The 19,961-nt window shown below is 39.8% G+C and overlaps 1 protein-coding gene across 4 annotated transcripts in view; it reads right to left on the bottom strand.

Moving 5' to 3' along the window:
* SYT9 (synaptotagmin 9) overlaps positions 1-19,961 on the bottom strand; it is a 410,926-nt gene that overhangs the window by 95,779 nt on the left and 295,186 nt on the right. The window lies entirely within an intron of this gene.

The following is a 19,961-nucleotide window of genomic DNA, read 5'->3' as shown; positions in this document are numbered from 1 at the left end:
GGGCCCACTGTGTTAGGACAGGTGTTGGTGGGGTGATGGCTCAGGTCTCTGGGAGCTGAGGGAAGCCCAGCCCTCACTTCCTGGGCCTCTTCTGAAACAAAGAGGAGCCATCCTCAGCGATATTGTCCCCATGCCCGGCAGGAGACAGCTCTGGGTGCTCAGGGCCTGGGTTCTCCTCTGCTGGTGCCCAGTCTTTTTCACATCCCGGTAGAGGGTTTTTGTTTTTCCGAACATTTTTCAAATTGTGGTAAAATATACGTTACATAAAATTTGCCATTTTAACCATTTGTAAGTGTACAATTCAATAGCATTATACATTCACAGTGTTGTGTAACCATCACCACTATCCATTGCCAGAACTTCTGCGTCATCCCAGCCACTATCCATTTATCAGTAACTCCCCATTTCCCCCTTTCCCAGCCCCTAGCAAACCTGCTAGAAGTTTTTAACCCCCCTGTGAAGAGAATCGGTGGCGGTGACAGCAGGCACTGACCCACTTGAAATTTCCTATTCCAAACTCACTTCTGACTTTTGTAACTTCTTTGGAGGACACTCCCCCAAAGCTGTGGGGAGCTCAAACCACGTCAGGGTGTGTGGTCCCTCTGCCTTAGCGCCCAGCACTACCCCTCCCCATCCCACCACTGCCGTGGTCATGTAATCTCCTCAGCTTGTGGAGTTCAGCTTCCCTTTCCTTCTCCAGGATCAGCCAAACCAACCTCTGCTACTTTTCTATAACTACTATTATTGAGAAATACACAGACCAGAGCCAGGACCAGACCTGATGCCCACACTTGGGTGTGAAATCTACAAAACAGCAAAAGAAAAGGCCATTTTTCAAAAGGACCAGCTCAATTCCTAAGAACCATCCATCCACAATCTGAAAATGTAGAAGGATTCTCTGCTGCATGAAAAAAAAAAAAGGAGGTCTGATGGCTCTTCTATCTGGAAGGGATTAAATGCTAAAAATAGCTTGAGGTATCGAGAATGCCGAGGGAGTGCGCAGCTCATGAAGCAGAGGGCAGTAAAATATGGCATTAAATGCTAACAAGAGAGGAGTTCTTACAAGATATTCGGATCTGTGAGTCACTGGACCCTTTCCCATTAAATGTAAAAGCAAGATTCTTCAACAACACTTCAATTAAGGACATTACTGTCCAGCCCAGTATGTTAAGAAAGCATTAAATGCCCAGTAAAGGGTCCAAAACTAACTGGAATGAAGGAAATGAACTATGGATTAGATTCTCTAATGCCTCCCTGTTTGGGGTGAAGCCATGCTGACGGCCAGGTGACATTTGCAGGGCCATCTGGTGACATTTCTTTTTGGGAACAGATTTATAGGGACTGGGGAGGGTGATGGGGTTGGTTCAGAGGCCAACACAAGACTCTCAGGTGGCTTCCTGGAACCCATGTACGTCTTTGAAGGGGAGGGTCCCCTATTTTCTTCTGTAAGAGTGTGGTCAAACTATAGTCATTAAACATTGTGTGACCCGACAGGGGACTCCTATGCTGAAAGTGTTCCTTTTCATTCTGAAAGTATCTAGAATATGAAACCCAGGTATTAAAGAAAGTCCCTCATCAGTAAATTTTCTCTCCTCCCCCTCTCACTCTTCCAGTGTGAGAAGGGAATAAACAGAGCTAGAGACGAGTTGCTTCTTCTTAGAACTGGCTTCCTACTCTGATGCCACAGACGTAAGCCTCCACCAGCTTATGGTTTCTTCCTTCCATTTCTATGGGCATTCCAGTGCCTAGCCTTGAGCCTGACTTGCAATGTCTGTTGAAAGATCAATGCCTCCCTGGGCCTCGACCATCCCTGTATGCCCTGTTCTTGTTGAGCTGTTGATCTCTGTCTCAATATGGCAAAACTCCAACATTTCCTCTGTTCAGCTTCCCATCCCCTCAACAAGCTGCTGTCCACATCCTGCTATGAATGACTAGTGACCCCCTTTCCTCCAGGCTTAAGTGGAAGCATCACGTATCTGCAAACTTCCTTACTTCCCAGGGCCAGCAGCATCCTCTGTTGCAGAGACGTTGGCCCTAAGATCCTTGAAGCTGCATATGAGACTCCCCCAGCACTGGCCCTCCAAGCGTTACCCTGCTTTGATCTGAACGTTCTCATAAGACTGTCTGAAAGTAGTATTGGCTAACTGATCAGTGCCAGCTTCTCTTTTGGACATATTGACTGTGACCCTTAGGCCTCCAAAGAGAGAAGCCACCAGACAAGCTTCTTCTGAAGGTCGCACACTGGATGTGTGTTTGCCCAGGGCTGCCTGGCTGCTAGAGAATCCCCGACCTGAGGAAACATGGGCAAAGGGAACCAAGCCCTGTCCAGCTGTCAAGGGACAGGGGCCCCACCACCCGCAGGGGGGGTCCTCTGGGAGACATAGCTGTGCTTTCTGCTTCTTCCCTTAAACAAAGGAAAGCAAAGAAGCAGGCCAAATCATGTCAGAACCATATAAAAATTGCACATGAAGAGCCATGGACAGAGACTATACAGGAAAGACATATCCAAACATTAACAGAGCCTGTCTATGGGCAGAGGGATTACAAGTGCCTTTGTACTCGGGATCATCCACCCTTCTGTTTTTACTCAAGTTTTCTCGATAATAAAGGGAAAAGCCAACAAATTATTTTTGAAATGTAAAATAACTTTTAAAGTTTAAAATAGAACAAAGGTAAAGTGAGGCTGAGTTCAACAAGTTATATTTTGTAGTTCCTGTAAAAGCAATCATCAGACCAGTACATCCCAAAGGACCACTAACTCCCTGAGGGAAGGGGCCACTTCACACTCACTCTCAGCACACAGCTCTGTGTCTCACTTCATGGAGAAGACAGAGTCACCAGATGGGGCTTAACGTCACTTCCTGCTTGTGTGGGGCCTCTCCTTCCACTTGTAATGGAGGAGGAAGTATCCTATCCAAAGCTGGTCCACCAATTGTGTTCTGGATCCCATTCACTTTCATCGTCGCAAGGGCTCCTGGCCACAGGGCGCCCTCTACTTCGCATCCTCTTTTTCCTTTAAGTTCCCCCACTTGACTGGCTATTACCTGTCAGCATTTAAAATGCCTGACCCCTCCCGTCTTGACAAAACCCTCTCTAATTCCAATCCCTCTCCTCCCCTTTGCAGCCAAATGTGTCACAAAGCTCTTTAAATACACTGCTCCCTCTCCCACCCCCTTCCCTCTCGTCCGCTGTTCAGTCTACTCCACTCTGGCTTCTGTCCTTGCCGCTGACCCCCCTTACAGGAGTCACCTAAGACTTTCATGTTGCACAATCCAATGGATTCTTTCAGGCTTTTCTTTATTGACATCAGTGCAGCTGTTGACCCACCGCTCACAGTTCCCTGAAATATGCTTCTAGGGAATTCTATGATACAATATCAGTTTTCCTTTTACCTCTTTGGCTGTCCCACTTCAGGTTACTTTAAGGTTTCAGGAACTGGTCCCATGTTCTTTGCCTTCTTCACTATAGATTCTCTATTAAGTAACTTCATCAAACTCTATGATTCAAATACCATAAGCAGTATATGCTGACAGTTCATAAGTTCATATTTCCAACTCAGAGCCTGCTTCTGAGCTCGAGCCTAGTACATCCAACTGCTTTTGTATTTTTTGTACTTGAATATTTCACCAGAAGTGCAAACTCAATATGTTAAAAATGGAACCCATGATCTCACCTACACCAAAAAAATAAACAACCTTTTCTTCATCTAATGCTTCCTATCTCAGTAAATACCAACACCTTCCCTGAGGTTGCCTATGCTGGAAACCAAAAAATCATCTTTGACTATTTCCATTCTTCAAGTGTCACAGAAAATTAATCACTTCTGAAAATGATGGAAAAACAGGAAGTGAATTTACCCTCACATTTTAAACAACTAAAAATCTGTACAAAGTATATGATACAATGGTTTACAAGACATTGGACATCAGGCAATGAAGGTAAGAGATACCTGAATGACAGGAAACAAACAAGGTGGTCTTATGATTGCCCCAGCTCACAATCTGGAAAGAGTTTTCGAGACACAGCACAGAGGTGGGAACCCAGGCAGAGCTCAGTGGGAGCCTGAGTTGAGGAAATGGACTTGGGGTTCTGGAAAGTCCATGCCAGCTACAGTTTACAGAGCAGAGTACCAGAGAGGAGAAAGATAAACACCGAGAGAGCTACAGAGATCTGTACTACAAAACGTTGCTGAAATAAATTAAAGAAGATGTATTAAATGGAGAGATATACACTGTGACTGGGAAGATTCAATATTTTTAAGATGTGTATTCCTTCCAAATCGATCTTATGCAACCCTGATCAAAATTCCAATAGTGTGTGTGTGTGTGTGTGTGTGTGTGTGTGTAAATAGATAAGCTAATCATAAAAGTCATATGGAGATTTGAAGGACCTAGAAAAACCAAAACCACTTTGAAAAAGTAGGACAAAGTTGGAACACTCATATTACCTGATTTTAGGACTTATAATAAATCTACAATAATCAAGACACCGTGGTATTGGAGTAAAGATAGACAAATAGAGCAATGGAAAAGAATAGAGTCCAGAAACAGAGCTGTATATATGATCAATTGATTTTCTTCAAAAGTGCAAAAGACAGTTAAATAGATAAAGCACAGTCTTTACAACAATGGTGCTGGAACAATTGGATACCATATGCAAAAAAAAAAAAAAATCCAACCCTCCAATCTGTATCTCACACTGCATATTAAAATAAATCAAAATGAATCATAGTCACAAATATAAGAGTTAAGAGTATAAAACTTCTAAAAGAAAAGAGTATAAAATCATACTGTATAAATTTGGATGAGACAAAGATTTCTTTGATATGTCACTAAATGCACACTCTGTAAAAGATTAAACTGATAAAACAGATGAGCAAAATTAGGAAATTCTTCCTTTCAAAAGACAATGTTAAAAGAGAATGGAAATATAAATACAAACCAAAGTTTGGGAGAAAATATTTGCACATCATATATTTGGATAAAGAACTGGCATCCAAAATATAGAAAGAACACTCACAACTCAATAGTAAGAAAGCAAACAACCCAATTTAAAAATGGACAAAAGGGGACTTCCCTGGTGGCACAGTGGTTAAGAATCCATCTGCCAATGTGGGGGACATGGGTTCGAGCCCTGGTCCAGGAAGATCCCACATGCTGTGGAGCCACTAAGCCTGTGCGCCACAACTACTGAGCCTGCGCTCTAGAGCCCGCGAGCCACAATTACTGAAGCCTGTGCTCCTAGACCCCGTGTTCTGCAACAAGAGAAGCCACTGCAATGAGAAGCCCGCGCACCGCAACGAAGAGTAGCCCCCAGTCACCGCAACTAGAGAAAGCCCACGCGCAGTAATAAACACCCAACGCAGCCAAAAATAAATAAATAATTAATTAATTTAAAAAAATTAAAATGGACAGAAGACTTGAACAGACACTTCAGCAAAGAACATAAGCAGATGCTAGATAAGCACATGAAAAGATGCTCAACATAAGTCATCAGGGAAATGCAAATTAAACCACAATGAGATTCCACTTTACACCCCTTAGAATGTCTAAAATTAAAGACTGACCTTGCCAAGTGTTGGTGAGAATGTAGGGCAACAAGAACTTTCTTCACCACTGGCGTGGATGTAAAATGGTATAACCATTTTGGTAAACAGTTTGGCAGTTTCTTAAAAAGGTAAACACATACCTACCACAGTATCCAGCCATTCTACTCCTAGGTAATTATGCAAGAAAAATGAAAGCATATGCCCACACAAAGCACATGAATGTTGATAGGAGCTTTATCTGTAATAGTCCCAAACTTAAAATAACCCAAATAATCCAATAATAATAATCCAAATGAGTAATGGATAAACAAATAGTGGTATATACATACAATGGAGCAGTAATTTGCAACAAAAGGATTAAATTATTAATACACACAACATGGATGAATCTCAAAATAATTATTCTGATTGAAAAAAGCTAAACAAAATAAAGAACATATTGTATGGTTTTTATGTATATAAAATTCGAGAAAAATCCCAACTAATCTATACTGACAGAATCTAGATTAACAGTTGCCTGGGGATTGGAGGATGGATGGCAGGAAGGGGAGGTAGGGAGGGGATACAAAGGGGCATAAGATGAGTTTTGGGGGTGATAAATATATTCGATATTTTGATTGTAGTGATGTTTTCACAAATGTATACATATGTCAAATACTGTCAAACTGTACACCTTAAACATATGCAGTTTATTGTATACCAATTATTCCTCAATAAAACTTTTTAAAAAATTCTGGGATCTGCTACTTTTCTCCTTGTGTATTACCACCATCCTGGTGAGAAAATCATCATTTCCTTCCTGGCCTTCCACAACAGCCTGACCCTCTCCTCACTGTCCCCTCCTGTCCATTCTCCGCACTGCAGCCAGAGCGATCTTTTAAGAACATAAATCTATTTGTGTCACTCTTCAAAATCCTTCAAAAATGACTCATAGGGCTTCCCCCTGGTGGCGCAGTGGTTGAGAGTCTGCCTGCCAATGCGGGGGACACGGTTCGAGCCCTGGTCTGGGAAGATCCCACATGCCGCGGAGCAACTAGGCCCGTGAGCCACAACTACTGAGCCTGCGCGTCTGGAGCCTGTGCTCCGCAACAAGAGAGGCCGCGATAGTGAGAGGCCCGCGCACCGCGATGAAGAGTGGCCCCCGCTTGCCACAACTAGAGAAAGCCCTTGCACAGAAATGAAGACCCAACACAGCCAAAAATAAATAAATAAATAAATAAATTAAAAAAAAAAAAAAAAAGACTCATAAAATCAGGACCCAAAGACTTATTCTTGCCTATAAGACCCTACTTAATCTTGCTCCTTCCTGAGTTCTGGTCTATTTTCCATCTTGTTTCCCCAATTTTAGCCACTCTGTGCTTTCTGTTCCTGGAACTTGCCAAAATTGTTTCTGTCTCAGGACCTCTGCACATGCCACTTCCTTTTGCCTAGAACTTTGCTCTCCTCCAGGTCAACTCCTATCCTTCCTTTAGCCTCAGCTTCAATGTTATCTCTTCCAAGCATCCTTCTTTGATGCACCAGGCTAGGTTAGGTCTTAAAAGTAGTACTCACCTATGTCTCCTGCACAGTACCAACCACACACGTAAATAATTATCTGGGAAAATTTTTGTTTACTATCTGTCCCTTCTTCCCACATTCCCATCTCTCAGGACCTAAGAGAGTAGGGACCATATGTACTCGATGCCTAGCACATTGCCTGGCACACAGTAGGTATTCAAAAACATTTGTTGAATAAATGGTAGAGATAGAACTGGAACTCACTTCCTAACCCAGAACTCACTCCCTGACTTCCAGATTAGATTTTTCTCAACCCACTCATGCAATATCCATCCTTCTGTATCTGACAGCCAGTTAGACTTTTCCTATAGCTACTTAGGTCTCAAATTGGTAAGAATTAAGAAAGATAATAGAAAAAAACCAAAAAAACAAAGGAAAAGAGAAAAAGAAAAATTTAAAAAAGAAAAAAAGGAAAAAAGAGAAAGGTAATAGAGTAGAATCTTAAGTATTAAATATTTTAAAACCAAAGTATTAGACTTATAAAAGAATGGTTAGCAATGTTTAACACAACTGAATTGATAGATCAATTGGGGTTTTAAAAATTTAGTCCTGTTCATGTTAATGATAAAATTATTCTGGAAATTACACCCCAAGATAGTTACAAAGTTAGTTAACATGACAGTTAACAAAAGACGAAATCAGATGGAAATGAGGCTAGAGGGACAGGACCTCGTAGGAAATTAAGTGAGGGCTCCTTGCTGAAAGCTGACCATTGATCCAACACTACCATGCTTTCAGCAAAGCAGTGGCCTAGATTCTCGGTGTAGCTGCGCGTGTGGGGCTAGGAGGATAAAGATTGCAAACGAGGCCATTTTCCAAAACAGCTTCCTAAGGAACAGTCTACCTTCCCTCCCTTTCCCTCCCCACTATGTTTATAGACTCCCCTTAATTAGAGCATTTCAGCATGGAAGCATAATCTAATCTGAAAGAAAATTTCCCTTGAGAGCCATCTGTCAGAATTAGACTACACTTAGGTACTGGACAGTAAGGTTGTATTGTAAATACCACAGACTACTTGGATTCTCCAAAGGCTCAAAACTCATTTTCTAAGCAAGCAAATGCCAATCCATGGGACAAGGCTTTCTGTCAGGGAACTGGGTCACTATTTTGGACAATAATGCTTCCACAGGTAGAAGATCATTAAAAGTGGTCCCAGGGGACATTCTACCTGACTAGCTTCACCTTTCTTCAGAGATGAAATTGCTGTCCTTGACAACTCTATTAAGTTCTCCTTCAGATGTTCAGGCTTGTAGATTTTCTTCATTGAACTGTGCTGTCCCCATGTATTCAGCTGTGGAGATATCTGACTATGTAAGGGGGGACCAAATGGAGCCCACTCCAGCTCCCTGCAAAACCAGCCTCCCTCTCAGGAGCACCCAGCTGGCTATGCAGACACCTGCCTTTGGTACCCACACAGAGGCAGCAAGCAGACTCTTGGCTGGGAAAGGAGTATATAAGGTTGGGGTAGTGGGGGAGGAAGACAGTCCTTTCTCTCCTTCTTCATCTCCTTACATCTCAGAGGTCACGTGAGTCAGCATCTCTCCTGTGTCTCCATAAGCCCTTTTCCCATTGTTCTGTTGTATCACACTGCAGTCCTGCCTACATCCCCTTTACCAGGCCGGTGCACCCAATCCTTAGCTGCTGTGAGTGTTGGCTGCCCACAGCTCATGGCTGCATCCTTCTTGAAGGAATTCTCCCCAGCGGATGGGAACCACCTTAAATGACTGGTAAGTTATACCCTCTACCCAGGGGTGGCCTGCAGCCAATGACAAACTAGTACAGGGTTAAAAGGCAGCCCCCTTGTCTCAGGGTGGGATACCTCCATGGTACCTTTCATGTTCCACAGCTATGGGATTAGGCTCAGGACAGGCTTTAACCAAAAGAGGCTCCCCTCTTTTCCTATCCTGCTCCCCTTTCCTTCCTTACAGATTTCACTTGAGAGCAGTCCCCCAACAAATCACTGCACAAGAATCCTCTCAGCCTCTGCTTTTAGAGAATCCTATTAAAGACACACACTATATTAGAGCTATCTTCATTCATTCATTCCTTCACTCAAAATGCATTTAACAGCCAACTCTTAGGTTAAGGACTGAGGGTACAGTCACAGACTGCCCTGAAGGAGTATCTGGTCTAGTGGGATAAACAGACACTCACAATCAAATGTGATAACTGATATGAAGAGGAACAAAGAGGAAACTTTAAGAGCACACAAGGGACACCTAATCTGTTCTGGGTAGATCTAGGAAGGGCTTGCTTAATGAAGTGAGGGCTAAGCGTAGTAGGACTTCTAGGATGAGTAACACTTAGTTGAACAGGGATACAAGGATTTTTCAATATCCGCAAATCAATCAATGTGATATACCACATTAACAAACTGAAGAATAAAAACCATATAAACATCTCAATAGATGCATAAAAAGATATTGACAAATTTCAATACCCACTTGTGATAAAAAAACTCTCCAGAAAATGGGCATAGAAGGAACCTACCACAACATATTGGGTTGAACAAAAAGTTCGTTCGGGTTTTTCATATTACAGGAAAATCCCGAACGAACTTCTTGGCCAACCCAATAATAAGGGCCGTATATGACAAACCCAAAGCAAACATCATTTTCAATGGTGAAAAACTGAAAGCATTTCCTCTAAGATCAGGAACAAGAAAAGGATGTCCACTCTTGCCATTTTTATTCAACATAGTTTTGGAAGTCCTAGCCACGGCATCAGAGAAGAAAAAGAAATAAAAGGAATCCAAATTGGAACAGAAGAAGTAAAACTGTCATTGTTTGCAGATGACATGATACTATACATAGAAAATCCTAAAGTTGCTACCAGAACACTAGTAGAGTTCATCAGTGAATTTGGTAAAGTTGCAGGATACAAAAATAATACACAGAAATCTCTTGCATTCCTATACACTAACAATGAAAGATCAGAAAGAGAAATTAAGGAAACAATCCCATTTACCATAGCAACAAAAAGAATAAAATACCTAGGAATAAACCTAGCTAAGCACGCAAAAGACCTGTAGTCAGAAAACTATGATATACTGATGAAAGAAGTCAAAGATGATGCAAAGAGACGGAGAGATATACCATGTTCTTGGATTGGAAGAATTAATATTATCAAAATGACTATACTCTCCAAAGCAATCTACAGATTCAATACAATCCCTATCAAATTACCAGTGGCATTTTTCACAGAATTAGAGCAAAAAATTTTACAATCTATATGTAAACACAAAAGACCCTGAATAGCCAAAGCAATCTCGAGAAAGAAAAACGGAGCTGGACTATTTACAATAGCCAGGACATGGAAGCAACATAAGTGTCCATCGACAGATGAATGGATAAAGAAGATGTGGCACATATGTACAATGGAATATTACTCAGCCATAAAAACAAACGAAACTGAGTTATTTGTAGTGAGGTGGATGGAGCGGGAGACTGTCATACAGAGTGAAGTAAGTCAGAAAGAGAAAAATAAATACCATATGCTAACACATATATATGGAATCTAAAAAAAAAAAAAAAAGGTTCTGAAAAACCTAGGGGCAGGACAGGAAGAAAGACGCAGACATAGAGAATGGACTTGAAGACACAGAGAGGGGTAATGGTAAGCTGGGATGAAGTGAGAGAGTGGCATGGACATATATACACTATCAAATGTAAAATAGATAGCTAGTGGGAAGCAGCCACATAACACAGGGAGATCAGCTCGGTGCTTTGTGTCCACCTAGAGAGGTGGGGTAGGGAGGGTGGGAGGGAGATGCAAGAGGTAGGAGATATGGGGATATATGTATATGTATAGCTGATTCACTTTGTTATACAGCAGAAACTAACACACCATTGTAAAGCAATTATACTCCAATAAAGATGTTAAAAAATAAATAAAGACAACTTACATGAAAATTTCAATAACAATAAACATAATAATAGTGGGAAAAACGGAGCTGGAGGACTTCCAACTGTACTACAAAGCTACAGTAATCAGAACAGTATGGTACTGGCACAAAACTGGAAATATAGATCAATGGAACAGGATAGAAAGTCCAGAGATAAACCCATGCACCTATGGTCACCTAATCTATGACAAAGAGGCAAAAATATACAATGGAGAAAAGACAGTCTCTTCAGTAAGTGGTGCTGGGAAAACTGGAGAGCTACATGTAAAAGAATGAAATGAGAACACTCCTTAACTGATACATTAGACTGACAAAAAATGTCAGTCAAGATATGGTTGTCAGTAATGCATGATCTTTTCAAGCACATACAGCACATTTATAAAAACTGAAGTGGAAGATAACATAATGCAAATCTCAACATATATCAAATAATCTGTAAAATATACTCCATATTATCTGATCACATTCCAATTAAGTTAGAGCACTAACATTTTTTAAAAACTATATAACGTGAAAATTTTAAGATACACTTTTCAGTAACATATAGATCAAAGATAAAGATTGTATGTGATATTACAAAACGCTTAGATCAGAATGATATGAAAGTAATAAATACCAAAATTTGCTGACATACACCTAAAGCAGTACTTCAAGGGCAAGTTATAGCATCACATGCATATTTAAAGCTTCAGTTATGCAAGATTAATAATTTCTGGAGCTCTACTATACAGCATTGTGCCTACAGCTAATAACACTATTTTGTATACTTAAAACTTGCCAAGAGGGTAGATCTTATGTCAATGTTCTTACCACACCAAAATAATGATAATAGTAATATTAATAGTAATAATAATAACAGAGGGGGCAGGAGGAAACTTTGGGCGGTAATAAATATGTCAATGGCTTTGATGGTGGTGAAGTTTCATGAGGGTATACTTATCCCCAAACTCATCAAGTTATACACATTAAATATGTACAGTTTCTTACATGTCAATCATAACTCAATAAGGTGGTTTAAAAAAAGTTTAAAGAGACTTAAAATTACTGACCTAAAGATATAAGAAATTAGAAATAACTGAATAAACCAAAAAAATAAAAAGAGAAAAAAAATCATACAGTCAAAAAAAAAGAAGTAAAAAACAAAATTTAATTAGACTCAACAAAATTAAAAGTGGTTCTTTGAAAAGGCTAATAAAATTGACAAACCTCCAATGGCACTGATCAAAGAAAAAGAGAACAGGAACAAATAGGAAAAGATCATGCATTAGTATTAGAAATGCAAAAAGGACATAACTACAGATGAGGCAGAAAGTAAAAAGATTAGAAAAGATTATGAAGACTTTCAAGTCCATATATTTAAGCCACAGATGAAATAAGCAAATTTCTAAAATAATCTGTATCACCAAAATCAATGCATAAAGAAAGAGAAAACTTGTATTCTGCTATAGCCATCAAAGGAATGGAATCATTTTCCCCCAAAGTAAACACCTGACCCAGAAAGTTGTGTGGGTCAATTCTACTAAACATTGAAGGAAAAGATTATTTCAAGAGACTAGGAAGAGAGAGAATGCTCCATCACTCATTCTGATGATGAAACCAGATGAAGAGAGAACAATAAAATAAAATCAGAGGCTGATCTCACTTATGAATTTAGTTGTAAAATCTTTAACAAAATATTAATAAACCAAACAGGTGAATACACACACACACATTCATGTATATTCATGTAGATGAGAAAACTACATCATGAACAAGTAGGATTTATCCCAGGAAAACAAGTTCTCACCAAAATCAGAAAATAAAGCAATGTAATTCATTACATTAAAAGATAAAAGAAGCAAAACATACGATCATTTCAATAAACTCAGAAAAATCATATGATAAAATTCAATATCCATTCAGGTTTTCAAAGTCTACAGGCAATGTCCTACTTAGTGGTGAAAATTCAAAGCATTCCTTTTAAGATCAGAACAAGCCAAGAATTATTATAGTGGACTTTGTATTAGAAGTCCTGATAAATGTAATAAAGCCAGCAAAAAGCAGGATGTGGGGAGAAGTCAAAAGAATCAAAAAGGAAAATAGAGAAAAACAAAACTACTTATTCATGCATGGTATAACTGTCAATGTACAAAACTCAAAAGAATCTGTGGTCACCATATTAGAGTATGTAGCAATACCAAGTGTTGGAGAGAATGTAGACTAAGATGGGCTCATGTACTGCTGCTGGGATATATTGTGCAGCGTGGGGAATATGGTCAATGTTTCTTAATAACTGTAAATGGAGTGTAACCTTTAAAAACTACATTAAAAAAGAAATATCTTTTTTTTGATCTAGCAACTCCATTCCCAGGTACATACCTTAAAGAAATTCTTGCACATATTTACCAGGAGAAATGTACAGAACATACACATATAGCCGTATTTTCTCAACTAGAAAAAAAATTAATTCAAATAACCACTGACTATAGACCAGATAAATAATCGTACACTACGCAATGAAATGCTAAAACACCCTGCCAAAAAATAAAAGAACTACAGTATGTAGGTGAAAGTAAGTGATTCAATACACATAATATTGAATGTAATAGTTTGCAGAAGAATACATAAAATATAATTTTTTCACATAAACTTCAAAAATAGGCAAAATTGAACAAACTATTCTTATGTGGTAAAATGACTTAAAAACAACAGAATTATAGATATGAAATTCAACATATCGATTACCTGGGCAGCAGAGTTTGGGGACAGAGGAGGGGCACACAGGGTGCTTCAAAGAGACTGATAATGTTCTCTTTCTTCAGCTAAGCTCTGGACTGACAGATACACGTTTTGTTATTGTTTTTCAATCATACATATGAACCAAGCAGGACCCTGTGGGGCCTCCCCAGGGACAGACCTCCCCCCCAACCATGTCCTCCTCCTCTTGTTTGTACAAAAGCTTTAGCCTCCTAGGCCTTCCCCGAATCCAAATAGCAAATTTAATCAGAGAAGTGAGAAAATGCAGAAACAAAGAAAAACAGTCAAACAAGAGAGAATAATAATAGTTTGGCCATAAAACAAAGTTAAGGACCTTTAGTTCCTCTTTAAGGGCTATAGACAATATTTTACCATATCCTTGAGTTGTTTTGCAGATAATAAAACCCCTACCAGGTAGAAGAAGTTATCTGCATGCTGACCACAAGCATGGAGATTCCAGACAGGTTGGAACCAGAAGGTTGATGATGTTAACTCCCAAAATACCACCCTGTTACCCCACCACCAACCGATCAGAAGAATGTCCACAAGCTGATCATGCACCCTGCAACTCTCACCCTTAAAGTTGCCTTTAAATACACTTCCCTAAAAGCCATCAGGGAGTTCTGGCTTTTTGAGCATGAGCTGCCAGGTCTCCTTGCTTGGCCTCACACTGGGTGCCTTGCAATAAACGTTGTACTTTCCTTCACCACAAACTGGTATCAGTAGATTGGCTTTATTGCACATGGGGCGAGTGGACCCAAGTTTGGTTCTGTAACACATATGCATTACATATACTCTTGTATGTGTCATACATTTCACTTTAAAAAGCAAATGTGGGACTTCCCTGGTGGCACAGGGGTTAAGAATCCACCTGCCAATACAGGGGACCCGGGTTCGAGCCCTGGTCCAGGAAGATCCCACATTCCGTGGAGCAACTAAGCCCGTGCGCCGCAACTACTAAGACTGCTCTCTAGAGTCCACAGGCCACAACTACTGAGCCTGCGTGCCGCAACTACTGAATTCCGCGCACCTAGAGTCCGTGCTCCGCAACAAGAGAAGCCACCGCAATAAGAAGCCCGCGCACCACAACGAAGAGTAGCCCCCGCGTGCCACAACTAGAGAAAGCCCGAGCGCAGCAACGAAGACCCAGTGCAGCCCAAAATAAATAAGTAAAAAAGCAAATGCATTGTCCCGGCACTTACACTACAATAAAAGCTATCAAAGTCAATCTTTCAGAGACCTATAGTTTTATTGATCTCTTCCTTCAGATGTTCTGTTCTGCAGTTCTGCCCCTTTTCACTCCCTCTGAATAATCTAAACGTCCAGGGGATAACATATCTGAGGGATCATGAATGGGAAAAACAGTAGGGTGGGATTCAGTGGGCTCTCATGAAGACAGCTCATTAGACCCCAGTGATGGCTGAACTCCACCCACATCCACATTATAGAAGGAGCTTGGCTTCTCTGTTGTCAGCTGGAAACCAGGGCTTTCCATGGGGTTTTTCAAATTGTTGGTTCCTTAGGACCAATCAGCCTTAGTGTTTTCAGCACTACATGCAGTGTTACTGGAGCAGGCTCCTATCAGCTGGCACTTGCTTGCCAGAGCCAATGTGAGAACCTTCGGCCAACTCCACCTTCAGTGATATTATATCGGTAGGTTGAAATCAGCCCTTCTGCAAGTATTTACACCATGGAAACAAGCAAATGCTACAAATCAGGTCCCCCTCCTATCCCCCACCCCCAGCCAGTTGTTAACACATCTACCAAAACACCACTGAATGTGACAAAGCCATAGAATCATATGATAACAACTCAGGACTCAAGGTATAATGGAACGAAACAGGATTAAATGAATGAACTTCTTCAGTCAGGAGACCGCCTGTCCCATATTCATTCAACTGTGAAAAGCAAGCATCCTGGGCTTCCCTGAATACTTTTATCTTCCCCTGAGTGGTTCCAAGTACCCACCTTTATCAGGTCTAGGAATGGCCCCAGGGCCCTGGAAGACAGAACAGGGAAATTCCTAAATCAACCACTGCAAAATATTGGACTTTGCAACCACTCACAAAGTCTAATTTTCCTGGAAATGCAAGGTTTTAAAATTCATAACATTAAAAGAAAGTCTATGCTGCTGCAAATTGTACCCTTTCCTTTTATGAACTGGGATCAATACTGGCATAGAGGGAACCCTGTGACTTCTACTGTTACCATGTGAGAACTCTGGCATCTCCTCCAAAGCAGAGTCTAGCTGAGATGATCATAGGTCCTAGAGAAAGTCTCAGAACCAGTTTCTAAGTGGGCCATGGAGAGAAATTCCTGAAGTGCTCAGTGCCTATTTGCCAAGGAGCCAGTGATGAGTGGAGTGTACTAAAACTGCCAAGAGCGTAGGCACAACAGCCAACATTCACCCAGACCACTAAATTCATGCCCTCACAACTGTGACCTTCCCCCAGATACTATCTCCTCTCTTGTTGACTGATATACATCTCACAGAAATGCATTATATATTATTATTGATTGATCTGGCTTCAATAGTTGAGAGGTTTAATTAAACTATCGGTTTTACACTCAATAATTGCCTTTTTGTTCCTTCACAGGAAGGTGTGAGGATTAATTTTTATTTGACTGCTAACATTTATAAAACTCATAATCTCCTTAGAGAAATAAAGAACAAAATTTTAAAAATTAGTTAATAGATTCAGCTCCGCATAACACCCCCCCAACCAAACCAGTCCCTAGAGCCTCACCAAATTAGCCCCTCATGAGGAACTTCATTTCATTTAGCAAGTGCTTATTAATTATTATCACTTCCAGACACAATTCTAGAGGCTAAGCCCAGAGTAATGAACAAGCTGGTAAGGTCTCTGCGCTCACAGAACTGTCTAATAGGGAAGAAAGAAAATTGAACAAATACCTATAAGAAAGTATAATGACACAAGAAAAAATTTGTAACTATGTATGGTGACAGATGTTAACTAGACTTATTATGCTGATCATTTCACAATATATACAAATATAAGTCATTATGTTGTACACCTGAAACTAATGTAATGTTATTTGTCAATCATACTTCAACTATTTTTTAAATAAATAAAACATATACATCATTCATATAATAACAAGAATAAATAAACTTGCATTTTAAAGTCTTACATATATGAAAAAAAAAAGGCATGACGAATAATAATAGAATTACAGAATATCATGGACGCATATACGAGAAAAACTTATTCTAGTCCAGGGCTCATATAAGAGTTGTCCAAGCAAGGGGCATTTAAGCTGGGATCTAAAAGCTCAGTACAAGTTAACAACGAAAAAAAGGGGAAAGAAAAGTAAACCAGCATATATGATAATTTTGAGACACCTTTTCATGAACAGACTGAAATGGCTGTTGAAAAACACTCCTAAGTCCTATTTGGCCATGATTCAGCTGTGTGACCCTGGCTGACTCTCTTAATGGCCCTCCACTTCAGTTTTATGTGCTAAATGAGGATTTTAGATTACAGGACCTCTTCAGGCTCTTTCTGGTATTCGATTGCAAGGCATTTAACATATATTATTAGTTATGTTAATAAATAATAGATACATACATACATAGATTATTATTTAGTTAGTACAAGTAAAAACTGCTCTTTTGAACAGGCTTTGAGCAATATACAACACAGTGTTTCAAACATAGGGTGAATGTTCACAGTGTGGATGTTCCAAGTAAAAATACTAGATTACAAAATCCTTTTTAACACATAGCAGGGCTGATAGAACAAAAACGGAATTTTTCAGGGCCGGAAACAATGAGAAAGCATGAATGTAGAGAGGTAAGTAAGTTGTGGAGCTGGAGTTTGAATGGAGGTAAATGTGAATCTCTGGTGGCTTAGTGCCTGAGTTTTAGAGGACTGTGGGAGAATCCTGCATAAATGTTGGAGTCCTAAAGACTGAGGGTCACATCCTTAAAGGATAAACAAAACAGAACTTCTGCCTAAATAAGTAGACATTGGAAATACACCCTGTCTTGGACTTAATCTAGGTAAAGCAAGAAAAAATAACCCCTTCCAGGTTCTAACCATTAATACAAGCCTGTACTTACACAGTTGGAGTTTATATCCAGCCTATTTCATTGTCCAAAAACCCTCAAGCTCAAAATTTAAAGTTATTCCATGTTGGTAGTTTGCCTAGGCACCTGGTAGAAGCAATCACAAATCATCTCTGAAGGAATGCACTTTAAACTCAAAGCTTGAAAATGTCTACTGATAAAGTTCTAAGCTAGATGAGCTCACAATCACAAATAACTAAATCCAGGAGACAACAATGCATGATGAGTAAGAGTTGCTGGAAATGTCAAACAAAAGAATCAGAGATGCAAAGATTATAGCTACTGGAATTATAAGCAGCAGAATATAAAAATGCCTATGTATGAAATGGTAAAAGAAATAAAAAAGAGAATTGAAAGTATGTTTAAAAAAAAGAGAAGGCTTCCCTGGTGGCGCAGTGGTTGAGAATCTGCCTGCCAATGCAGGGGACATGGGTTCAAGCCCTGGTCTGGGAATATCCCACATGCCGCGGAGCAACTAGGCCCGTGAGCCACAATTACTGAGCCTGCGCGTCTGGAGCCTGTGCTCTGCAACAAGAGAGGCCACGATAATGAGAGGCCCACGCACCGCGCTGAAGAGTGGCCCCCACTCGCCGCAACTGGAGAAAGTCCTCGCACAGAAACGAAGACCCAACACAGCCATAAATAAATAAATAAATAAATAAAATTTAAAAAGAAAAAGAAAAAGAAATTTAGAAGTGTGAAAAAAAAAAAGAGAGAGGCTATCAAATATATATTAGGCAAATGTGAAAATGCAGCAAATAATACTTCTACAAATGGAAAGAAGTTAATGACAGACTTTTCCAGAACTGATAAAAGGACACAATCTCAGATTCAGGAAACCCAATAAATCTCAGTCAGGGTAAATAAAAATAAATGCCCAATTAGCAATGTTATAGTTAAACTACAAAACACTAAACAGGAAAGCAAGATCTTGAAAGCAGTAAGAAAGAAAAGAAACATTACATACAAAAGAATGAATATTAGACTAAATGTTGACTTCTCTGAAGCAACTGAAGGTCAGGAAACTATGGAATGATAGTTTTACAATCAGAGTAGCTGAGAGTTTTATGCCCCACACCCCAATTTTTATACCCAGAAAAACGATCTAAGAACAACAGCAAAATAAAGACATATTCAGGACTATGGCTTTCAGTTGAAGGTTATTGCCAGCCTATGGATACTCCAATGAAGGCATCTAGGGGAATAAATATCCCAACCTCACTCTCCCCCCTTCCTTATTTTCTGAACTAATCAGAAGCCAGAGACTAAGGGAGCCCTTTTCAGTTTGAAGAAAAATAAACAAAAACCCCCAAAGCCTCCAGGGGCCCTGAGCAGGAACAAATGAGAGGTATCCAAAATAATTCTCCCAGATAGTTTTATAAATCAAGAATTACCTTGATTCCAAGCCAGATAAGGGCCATACAAGAAAGTAAATTACACGTATCACTCATGAGCACAGATGCAAAAAATACTAAACAAAATAGCAAACCGAACTCAGCAACATATAAAACAGGCAATATATCAAGGCAAGTCTGGACCATACTAAGAATATAAGATTGACTCAAAATTAGAAAAATGATCAACCTAATTGACCAAAATAGTAGGTTAAAATGAAAAACAAAACCCATAAGCATAGCATTTGATAAAGTGAATGTTTGTGATAAAAAGGCTGAGTTAATGGGAACCCTTGTACACTGTTGGTAGGAATGTAAATTGGTGCTGCCACTATAGAAAACAGTATGGAGGTTCCTTGAAAAACTAAAAATAGAGCTACTATATGATCCAGCAATCCCACTCCTGGGCATATACCCAGAAAAAATGAAAACCATAATTCGAAAAGATACATGCACCCCTATGTTCACAGCAGCACTATTTACAATAGCCAAGAGATGGAAAAAACCCCAGTGTCCATCAACAGATGACTAGCTTAAGAAGATGTGGTAAACATACAATGGACTATTACTCAGCCTTAAAAAATAATGAAATATTTCCATTTGCAGCAACATGGATGGACCTAGAAAATATTATGCTTAGTGAAGTCATACAGGGAAAGATAAATACTGATATTACTCATATGTGGAATCTAAAAAATAATACAATTGAATCTATATACAAAATGGAAACAG

The sequence above is a fragment of the Balaenoptera ricei genome, chromosome 8, assembly GCF_028023285.1.
Source record: "Balaenoptera ricei isolate mBalRic1 chromosome 8, mBalRic1.hap2, whole genome shotgun sequence".
NCBI lineage: Eukaryota > Metazoa > Chordata > Mammalia > Artiodactyla > Balaenopteridae > Balaenoptera > Balaenoptera ricei.
This window is presented reverse-complemented; position numbering and strand designations above follow the sequence as displayed.